At 38.1% G+C, this 10,481-nt stretch overlaps 1 pseudogene; it reads left to right on the forward strand.

Annotated features, from left to right (window-relative positions):
- The first annotated feature begins 2,025 nt into the window (after nt 1–2,025).
- On the forward strand, nt 2,026–3,197 carry LOC104950990 (GTPase IMAP family member 4-like; annotated as a pseudogene).
- Nucleotides 3,198–10,481: the final 7,284 nt, after the last annotated feature.

A 10,481-nucleotide genomic window follows, 5' to 3' on the forward strand; every position in this document is an offset into this window, starting at 1 on the left:
ATATCACTGTTAAATCATTTGATCATTGGTTTTATTATGAAAACGTTGAGACCGGAAATACTGTTTTCAACCCGTAACTTTACATGGAAGCTGCCGCATATACACGTTCTCCTGTCGAAACCTCAAATCATCTTCGTAATATCTATCAAACTATAGATTCTACATATCGACTGGACGTGGATTCTAAAAGTACAATATACACTTCTCGCTAGAAATCTAATCAAAAAGTGTTTTAATGGCCAAACTATCCTACAAATTAGGATTTTACAGAGAGCGTTATTTGTGAATAAACGATCATCTGTAACGTTTGCATTCAACGGGAGCACTAGAGGGCGAAAACTTTAAAACGTAATTATAGGTCGTACTAAGCGCTTGAACAAACAACACATTTGGTCGTATGAGTTGGAGGACTTCTTGGATCATTATAGTTATAAAAAAACAAGAGAAACAGTTTAAAAGGGGAATGGTTAGTAAAATATCCATCCATGCATGCGCGAGTCATAGTGAGTGTCTGCATTTTGGTCCTTTTACACACTCTCTCCAAAGCATAACATAAAAACATTGAAAATAAAACAGAAAGATATCTGGATTAAGAGGTTGCTTTTTCTTTGCACAGCATGAAAGAAAGGCGAAATGAATGGGCTGTGATTTTAGTTTTTTTTTGGAGAGGTTGAGTTCAATAATTTGTACGGCCCTCGGACGATGTTGTAAAAATTGAAATGGCCCTTGAGAGGAAAAAGGTTCCCCACCCCTGCTGTATAACCTCAAAGAAATATGGTATAGGTTTTTTTATATTTAAAAGAAACAATAACATGTTCAATTTGCATTGGGTTCCTGAATTCCCAAATTATCAATACATATCTATAGCTTCTCCGCAAGTAAGCAATGCCCCATAGCAGAATCGCAATAGTTTGTATCTCCAAAAATGATTTCTTGAGGGATATTTCAAAATAATCAGATTTATATATCAACATATTTTTTAGATTTCGGAAAGTGACTCAAGGCTAATGGCAAATAGTAAACAACACAGGACAACCTTAGCTAACCAACTTAGTAGAGGAACAAATTAAACGTTTTACAAAAGACAGAATAAAGATGCATTTTTTAATCAAATAATTGTTTACTGTCTATACGTTCATGTTTGAACCACTTAGAAAAATGGAAACAGACAATAAATAAATGTGCTCAGTGACTTATCGAAATGTTAATGCTTTGGATTTTGTCGTTTCACAGCATCTGAACTGAGGATTGTGGTGTTTGGAAAGGAACTTAATGAAAAGACAACACTTAGTAACTTCATCACAACGGAAAAAGACTTTCCTTATCTGAACTTGGAAAAGCAATGTAAAGTCAGCAATGGAGAACGGAGGGGGGAACAACTAACAGTAGTGAAGACCTCAGATGTCCTCAGTCTGCCTGTAGATAAAGTAAGACATGAGATGAAAAAGTGCGTGGCTCTTTGCCCCCAAGGAACAAATGTCCTCCTTCTATTACTAAAGCCTTCTGATTTCAACGAAGAAGATAGTAACAAATTGAAGTTCATCCTGAATTTCTATGGTCAAGATGCTTTTAAATACTCAATGGTTATCCAAACAGAAAATGGCGAGGTACAGAATGCTTCTTTAAACAAACTCATCAGAGACTGCAGACAACGGCAGCAAAGCATTGACTTTGAAAAAAAAGCTTTTACTGAAAACGATTATCAAGCGCTGATCAAACAGATGGAAAAGATAGTGAGTGACAACAAAGGAGGATATCTACACTTTACTGAAGAAGATGATCCCATGACAGCATCTTTAACTTCCGATCCCTTCCTAAACTTGGTGTTGTGTGGGAGATTTGGAGACTTAAAGAGTTTAGTGGCCAATGCCATTCTTGGAGAAAGTATGTTTGGTCCACCTTCTGACTTATCAGAGTGTGTTAAACATCAGGGAGAGGTGTGTGGACGCTGGGTGTCCCTGGTGGAGCTGCCTGCCTTGTATAGAAAAACCCCAGGAAGAAGTGATGGAGGAATCATTCAGGTGTATCTCCAGCTGTGGCCCTGAGGGCGTCAATGCCTTCATCCTGGTCCCACCTGTGGGTCCCCTCACTGATGGAGACAAGGGAGAGTTAGAGACCATCCAGAACACATTCAGCTCTCGAGCCAATCATGATTCTGTTCACAGTCAAGACAGATTTCAATTTTCCATCTGTTGCAAGATATATGAAAGAGAACACACACATCCAGGAGCTCTGTCAGAGCTGTGGAGACCAATATGTTGTCTTCGAACTTAGAGACAAGCAGAGGGTTTTCCATGTGTTGCCTACTGTGGAAAAGATGAGAGCTGGTGAATCCAAAGGCTTAACAAAGGAAATGATGGCCAAGCCCAGGTTGAATACGGCAGCAGGACAACATTTTGTACTGAAGACGGCAGGTTATAAACGCCAGAGCAGTGGATGCCTCAGGATAGTGCTCATTGGGAAGACTGGTTGTGGAAAGAGCGCAGCAGCAAACACTATTCTGGGCAGAGAATGCTTCAAATCTAAAGCCGGCGCAAAGTCAGTGACCGAGTTTTGCCAAAAAGAAACCGGAGAGATTGATGGACGGCCTGTTGTAATAGTCGACACCCTCGGCTTGTATGACACAACTCTGACCAACGAACAAGTTCAACAGGAGCTTGTGAAATGCATCAGCATGTTGTCTCCTGGACCTCATGTGTTCTTACTGGTGCTGCAGATTGGCCGATTTACACAGGAAGAGGAAGATACTGTGCATCTGATCAAAGAGTTATTTGGCGAGAAGTCAGGAGACTACATCATCGTTCTATTCACCAGAGGAGATTAACTGAATGTCCAAACAATTGAGAGTTACATAAAAGATGATGAAAAGGAAGAGTTAATAAAACTCATAACTGAATGTGGAGGAAGATACCTGGTCTTCAATAACAACGATCAGAAGAATCGTACTCAAGTGAGCAAGCTTCTGACCCAAGTTGAGTCAATGATAAGGAACAATGGTGATGGATGCTACACCTCTGAGATGTTCCAAGAAGCTGAGGCCTTCATACAAAAGGAAGTGGAGAGGATCCTGCAAAGGAAGGAAGGCGAGATACAGAGAGAGATAATGGACTTTGAAGATAAACATAAAGAAGAAATGTAGGCAAAGAAGAGACAACTGGCAGAACAAATATCCAAAACGGAACGAGAAACAGACTTGAAAACCAGTCTATTCAAGATGAAGGAGGAGTTCATCAAGGAGCAGCAGGAAAAGAGGAAGAAAAAACAAGAGAAGAGAAAAGAAGAGGAACAAAATAGAAAATGTCTTGACCAAATTCAACAAATAGATCTGGAACAAACTCTTGAAGTCCTGCAAATTAACATACAAAATGGAACAGAAAAACAGCCAACTGCTGACGCAAAGCGGACGCAGAACAGAGAAAAGATGAAACGAGAAAAAGAGACATTGGAGAAGGAACGTAAGGAAAAATGGGAGAAACAATATCTTGAAGAACAACAGAGACGAGTTGAGGAGGAAAAACAACTTAAAAATCGAGAGGAATATGAAAAAGAAAAACTGGAATATGACAAGAAAAGAAAAGCAGATCTAATTAGAAAAGAATAAATGGAGAAAGAATTGAGTGAACTACAGGAAAAACTTTTGAAAAATCAGACAGCAATACAGAAAAGACACGAGGAAGAGGCCAGAAAGCAAGCTGAAGAATTCAATGAATTCCAACTCAGAAACACCGACGACTTTGCAGCTCAGATTGAAAAACATGACAAGGAAATGGAGGACCTGATTGACAAGCAACAGAAACACAACGACTCGATAGTACAACAGCTATGCAAAAACAAACTGTATCAGAAAGATTTTGAGAGACTGAAAAAAAGAAAAGAACAAGAAATGTATGACCTGACAGTGACACTATGTCCACCAGAAGATATGGACAAAGTAATCCATGATCTAAAGACAAAACAAGAAGAAGAAAAAAATACCTGGATACGAGAACATGTCAAAAAGGCCAGAGGCAGGTGTGTCATTTTGTAAGCCCTTGTTATTTTCCCTAGCCCAATCTTCCATGGCAAAGCAGCGAAGCCTATGCGGAAGTGTCAGAAACGGAATGTCCGAACGTGTATCGAACGGCCACTTGAGGAAGGCTCGTAAAGGAAGTAATTTCCATAGACCCCAACCCCCACAAATTGCTAGAGTTTTGTGTTTATAGCTTATACTTTTTTTTCCTTAAAAGGCAGCAGCAACGTTTCAAAATGCATTGTATCAATTATAAAGACTTATTTTTTAAACCAAACCAACAGCACTTAGAAGGGTTTGGGTTATTTTAAGCAAATATATCCAGATTTATTTGTTGTTCTAAGTTTGTATCTTTATGGTAAATGGAACTTATTGTAAGTCCCTTTGGTGTAAGCTATACAAATGCTGAGTAATTTAAAGGGGACCTATCATGCTAAATGCACTTTTTGATGTATTTTATACATAAATACAGTATGTGTCCCTGGTGTGTCAGGGAACTCACAAAGTGAAAGAAAACAAAACCCTCTCTCTTTTCCTCCATACCCAAATCTCAAAAAAACTGAGTTACAATGGAACTGATCCATATTTGAGTCCAATATGACATAATATCGGAAATGCGGACCCACGGCACTATCAGGAAAATTGCTATCAGAAACAATGCCCGACTGTTTTGGACGTATGGCCTTTGTTTAGATTAGCAAGCATCGCTAACACTCAGAGCTAACCTGTAATGGAGAGAGCATGTGTAAAGAAGCAGGAAATAAAAAAAGGAACTCACCTTGTGGTAAACCAGCAAGACAAAAAGCATTTGAGCTCCATACTGTTTCAGAAATAATCCTTGATGTGTTTTGGAACATGATATGGCGTTTAATCACGGCAGCATTTAGCTGAGGAGCTCGTAGAATTCTGAGCAGGCGTTAGCTCCCCCTCCTCTTTTTTTTTTTTCAAGCTAAGGAACCAGATCAGCAATTCTCTAACAGGCCTGAAACAGAGGGATATGAGGGTTGTCTAAAATGCATTATCTGTTTGGTATTTTGTTCTCTTGTTACATACATCAATGTTTTTTTTTACAAAATGTACTGTACATGTTGTTTGTATGAGCCATTTAGAGCTCTTGAATTCATGATGAGAATATATAAAATATATGTTTTGAGTTATATCAAGTTATAGTATAATATATGAAATGTATTATTTAGAACTGTTGCGCTTTTTATGTACTTTTGTTTTGATAATAGGCTTCACCTCTTTGGACTCCAATGTGCGTTGGATACCCGTAACTGACCTGAGCGAACCTAAGATTAGCCACTTTATTATTTTAATAAGCATTGATTGCTCTTATTCATTCTCTACTTTTTTGTATATGTTTACTTATTACATTCTTAATTGTCAGTTTCACTCTTAAGATAATTTCGTAGTGTGTTCACTCGTTGTCTGATGTCATTTAGATTCAGTAGAGTAAAGGTCCTTTCACATCTTTTTCTATATATGCTTTTCTGTAAGATACTTGTCTACCCCTGCTTCTCAAAGGGGAAAACTATGTTGTCATCTTTGAAATTGATAGGTCTTATTGGTTTATATGTCTCACATGTCACCTATTATTTTTGATATCCTAACCCTAAGGCTAAACCAGCACACAATAACCGATGAAACCTTAACTATGTGCCTATGTAATGCCTTTACCAAATTAAACACATATTTCCTACACTTTAATGCATACATGCATTTATTAAATGTTTTACTTTAATGGTGAATGTAATTGTTATCAATAATGAATAGTTATACAAATACATTTTATATCCAGTTTAACGGTAGGCTATATAACATTTTCTTTTACATTTTTAGTTTTTCAGTAAAAGGTTATTATCATAGGAAGTTACAATTGTATTTGTTATGTTTGATTTTTTAAATATATTTTTTTGCAGTAGTCAAAGCTCAAACTGTGTTCTCTTTTTTCTTGGTACCAAAAATAAACCTTTGATAAAAAGTGATATTTTGTGTGAATAATCTTAATGTGTTCATCACAGCTAGTAACGGTGGAGCTAATTTCAATTACTGTGTATACTGCCGTTTGATTATTTAACCTATAATTATATGTCAATTTGTCCATTTATTAGCTGATTTATATGTTGTATTAGCTAAGAATCTGAATCTTTAATGTAACTAAATCTCTCAGATAAATGGAGCGGAGTGACAAGTACAATATTTTATACTGAAATGTGGTGGAAGAGAACTATAATGCAGAATTAAAGAAAACATATTTGGTTAAAGTACAACTACCTCAAAAGAGTAATATACTTTGTTACATTCCAGTGTGAGAACTGGCCTTGCTGTATGGTCACATGCACCCGATTCATAGATTGTAGTTATTAAAATAAATACACTGCATTGTTGATTTAATCTTTGTACAGTAAATGTACCACGACATCCCTGTACTGTGAGGAAACAGCACCAACCTCAGGTAAGTGAGGCATGTTAAACTATGTCAAGAAGAAAATACAAGTTGTTCTAAAGCTGAATGTATTTAAAAATGTTGCTACTCTATACAGAGTTAAGTCCAATTTTTAATATAAAATTGTAGGAAATGTCTTGTTTTATAAGCTAAGCAAAGTGTGTACAGGTAAACATATATATCATTTAATTATTAAAGGACAGTCTGTTGTACATTATTGTATTAATTAGTTGATAAACAAAACCATTTTGTTAAGGCTTATCAAGATACAATATTCACCATCATATACTGTCCATCATAAGGAAGAGGTTCTACATGAAAGTCTCATTATGTTAACTGTATTCTATTGCATTTTTCAAGATATTTTTAAACTGCCACAGTCATGTTTCTGACACACATTTTGAACCTACATTGATAGTATTCGTACTACAAGGTAGTGTTTGTCTTAAGGCTATCGTACCATTTCCTTTGCTATTAACAGTAAAGCCATACATATTTTCACAATTCAAATCTTAGATCTTTTGGGAGGAAATACACCTGTAAAACTCAAAACCTCTTTAGTACATTGATAATGAATGATCCCGAGGATATTAAAAAATGAAAAAGGGCAACAATTTAAATGCTTTATTTTTCATATGCAAGGCCGGATTACAGTAGTACCTCCAGGGGCCCCGGGCACTGAGAGCTCAGGGCCCCGGGCACTGAGAGCTCAGGGCCCCTCAACCCACGTAACAACGTGCCTACCCAACATGACCAATAATTTACATTTTCATTCAATCTCTGCATGTCAATCGCACACCTATTTGTCAAAAGCAGGGACGCAGCTACATAGTTCAACCAAAGTAGGTCTAGCCTTTTGCTCTTTCAGTCAAAAATCACAAGACAAGGATACAATGGATACGATCTCAAGACAGTGTATGGCTCAAGAAGACCTAGGTAATATCACTATTTAATGTTGGGAATCTTTTTAATGCAGCTGCCACTCTCTCTTCCTTTTCTTTTTCTTTCTTTTCGCTGCCCCGCTGGGCATTTGGCTGTTACCGGCACCATCCATTTTTCAGCTCACGTGACACAATGCAATGTGACATGAGTAAAGGAGGGGTTATGATTCGGCTATAGACCGCCGTGCGTAGTAATAAAGTTGAGTGCATACATAGTGAGACCTACAGTACAGAGACGGTTTAGCAAATAAATTAATTTGACCATATAGAAAAGCCGAGTTATTTATTCTGGCGGAGAGTGAGTTTCATTTAAAACAATGTATAATGAGGGAGGTTGTTTTTTGTATTTAAAAATGTTTCACTGAGGGCCCTCTCTTGCTCAAGGGCCCCTGGGCACAGTGTGCCCATATGGTTAATCCGGCCTTGCATATATGCCAGCCTGAAGATAAATATTGTGCTGTTTGTAGGCACTGATATATGGAGCGGAACGTCTTTAACAACCCCTGGAGTACATTTTATTTTATTGGTAATAAAGATATTAGATTTCACAGAAAAGAAAATAATCGCACTTAAAGCCACTCTCAGTATCTTTAGTGAGGACGCCACTAAAAAGTCAACTGTCATCATCGCAAATAATTGATGGAAAAGATAGAAGCTATCATGTGATAACAAGGCAAGGGGAACTGAATGTAGCAAAGCCTGTTGTAAAGGTGTATGAAACAGGACCTGATCCAAACACACAACAATAAAATTATGAGAAGTTTGGAAGGCAACTTAAAAAATGTAATCCGTTAAAAGTACTAATTACCTTTTGAAAAGAGTAATCTAATCTTATCAACCCATTATTAAAAACATGTATCCTTATTACTAGGGGTGCACCGAATGGGAAATTCTTGGCCGAAACCGATACCGAAAATAGGAAACAGTTGGCCGAAAACCGAATGCTATAACTACAACAGAGTGCATTCAGAACAAAGCCAAGGTGCTTTAAAACTGCATAAAAATCTAGGCCAGTAGGCCTACAACAAAATAGTGTAAATAAAGACTGTAACAGCCAGGCCTTCAACAACAACAAATGCACCTATAAGTTTGGTAACCTAACGTGTTGTTGTGATGACGTAATCAAAACGCGGCGACAAGCGCGGCGCGCGACCATGCTCCAAGCGGCAGACATGTTGGCTGTGAGCCAGCCGCGAGCATGGTCGCGCGCCGCGCTTGTCGCCGCGTTTTGATTACGTCATCACAACAACACGTTAGGTTACCAAACTTATAGGTGCATTTGTTGTTGTTGAAGGCNAATTGGTTTAAACGGCATAATAATAAGGACAATCGTCCGTTCTGTGATTCTCCAGAACACACATGTTATGATATTAGGGTCATGCAGAGTGAGAAGAGATCGCTGTCCCTTTAAGAGAGAGAGAGAGAGAGAGAGAGGGGTGTGGCTTGTGCATGTGTGTGTGTGGATGGCAGAGCGACAGTGAGGGAACGTGTGTATGTTTCTGGAAGTGAAACGAGGCAGCAAAAAAACAGAGGTCTGTCTGTGATGTATTTTGTGAAACAGAAGAACAGCTAAATAAATGCAACGGTGTCGCATATTATTTCGATGAGCAGATCGCCACTGGGCTTTCAACTAAAGACACAGCCACGCAAAAACGGTGGCATTTGTACAGCTCCTTATGGGTAGGCCTACTGCAATTTGTGAAGTGATTTCCTCTGTGGTGAAACGATCAGCACTGCACCACAGAGGAAAGCGGCAGAAATTCACCTGGAGTTAAAGAGAGCGGGGCTGCGTTGCGTGCATGGCTTCCTTCTGCAGGTAGACGCGCTCTGGCGGCGGTCTCGTTCAGGATCCGAAAATACTATTATATTATTATTGCACACTTATTCCACTTATTCCTAGTGTGCCACTGGTTACGGTGCCGCGTGCCAATGCTGGCACGCGTGCCAGGGGTTGCCGACCTCTGTCATAGACCGTCCGAGCGGTGCATTCCAGGCTCAAATCAAGCGCACCGCTGATTTTTTTTTCCTCCTTCAAAATATGCTGGTGTTGAAGCCGTGTCAGAAAAGAGGCAGACTGCTAAACCACAAAACTTAGTCAGAGAGGGCATCAAGGCCACTGTGGCCTTATGGCCCTCGTGGCCCTCGTGAAATTCCTGCCCTGCATATAAGTATCATACATTTTTGCCACATTTTCTGAAATAATTCAAAATAGGAAAATGAAAAAATCATTGTTTTTTGTCAAGTGAGCGTACAAAAAACAATATTCAGCTTTTTACTAAACTGTTTTAAACTATCCTTTTGTTTATGTTTCATATTCATTCATGCTTGTTTAATCTTCTTATGTGTCTCTTAAAAAGTATTTTTAGACCTCAGTGAGTGTTTCTATTGCTGAGGTTTTATTAGTGAGACTTTTAAGCAGGTATAAATCAGATTTGTATAACGTTTAACACCTAGCGGGCATGTAATAACCACAGCACCAGGCTGAGTGCAGACAAGAGCATAATGATCGGTTGCTGGGCCAAGACAAACATTTAAATAAAGAAGTTTAAAATAAAATAGATAGATCTAAATCTTTGAAGGTGGAAGAAAGTATAAACATAATAAAATGAACTAAAACAACAATACAAACAATAAACAGCAGCAAGTCTGTGTACATATACACAGTATAAAGGACATGAACCATAAGAATACTCAATACAAAATGTACTAGATAATTTAGATTGCTCTACAATATATTACAGTAGCAGGAAACATATATACACATGGTAGTATGATGCTGCCCCCCCCAGCAGACCGCAGCAAAGAAGAGAGTACTGGCCACAACAAACTGGTAGAAGTCTTGTGATCTTTAAGATAAGAGAAATATATCATGAAGTTACATACAGTAAAAAGATATTCCCAACAAATCCCTGTAAACATGGCTTTTATTAGATTTGTTTGATTATTTATTAAAATGTTTAGTACATTCGGCGGACAAATTGGTTATTAAAAATATTGGTATAGTAGTTGCAGCCTTTGTATTTTATGTTGCCACCCTTCAAGGTGCATAACTATCCTGAAAAACCAACACTGTGTGCGTTCC

This window comes from Notothenia coriiceps, unplaced genomic scaffold (assembly GCF_000735185.1).
Source record: "Notothenia coriiceps isolate Sejong01 unplaced genomic scaffold, NC01 NC01_scaffold00018331, whole genome shotgun sequence".
Lineage (NCBI taxonomy): Eukaryota > Metazoa > Chordata > Actinopteri > Perciformes > Nototheniidae > Notothenia > Notothenia coriiceps.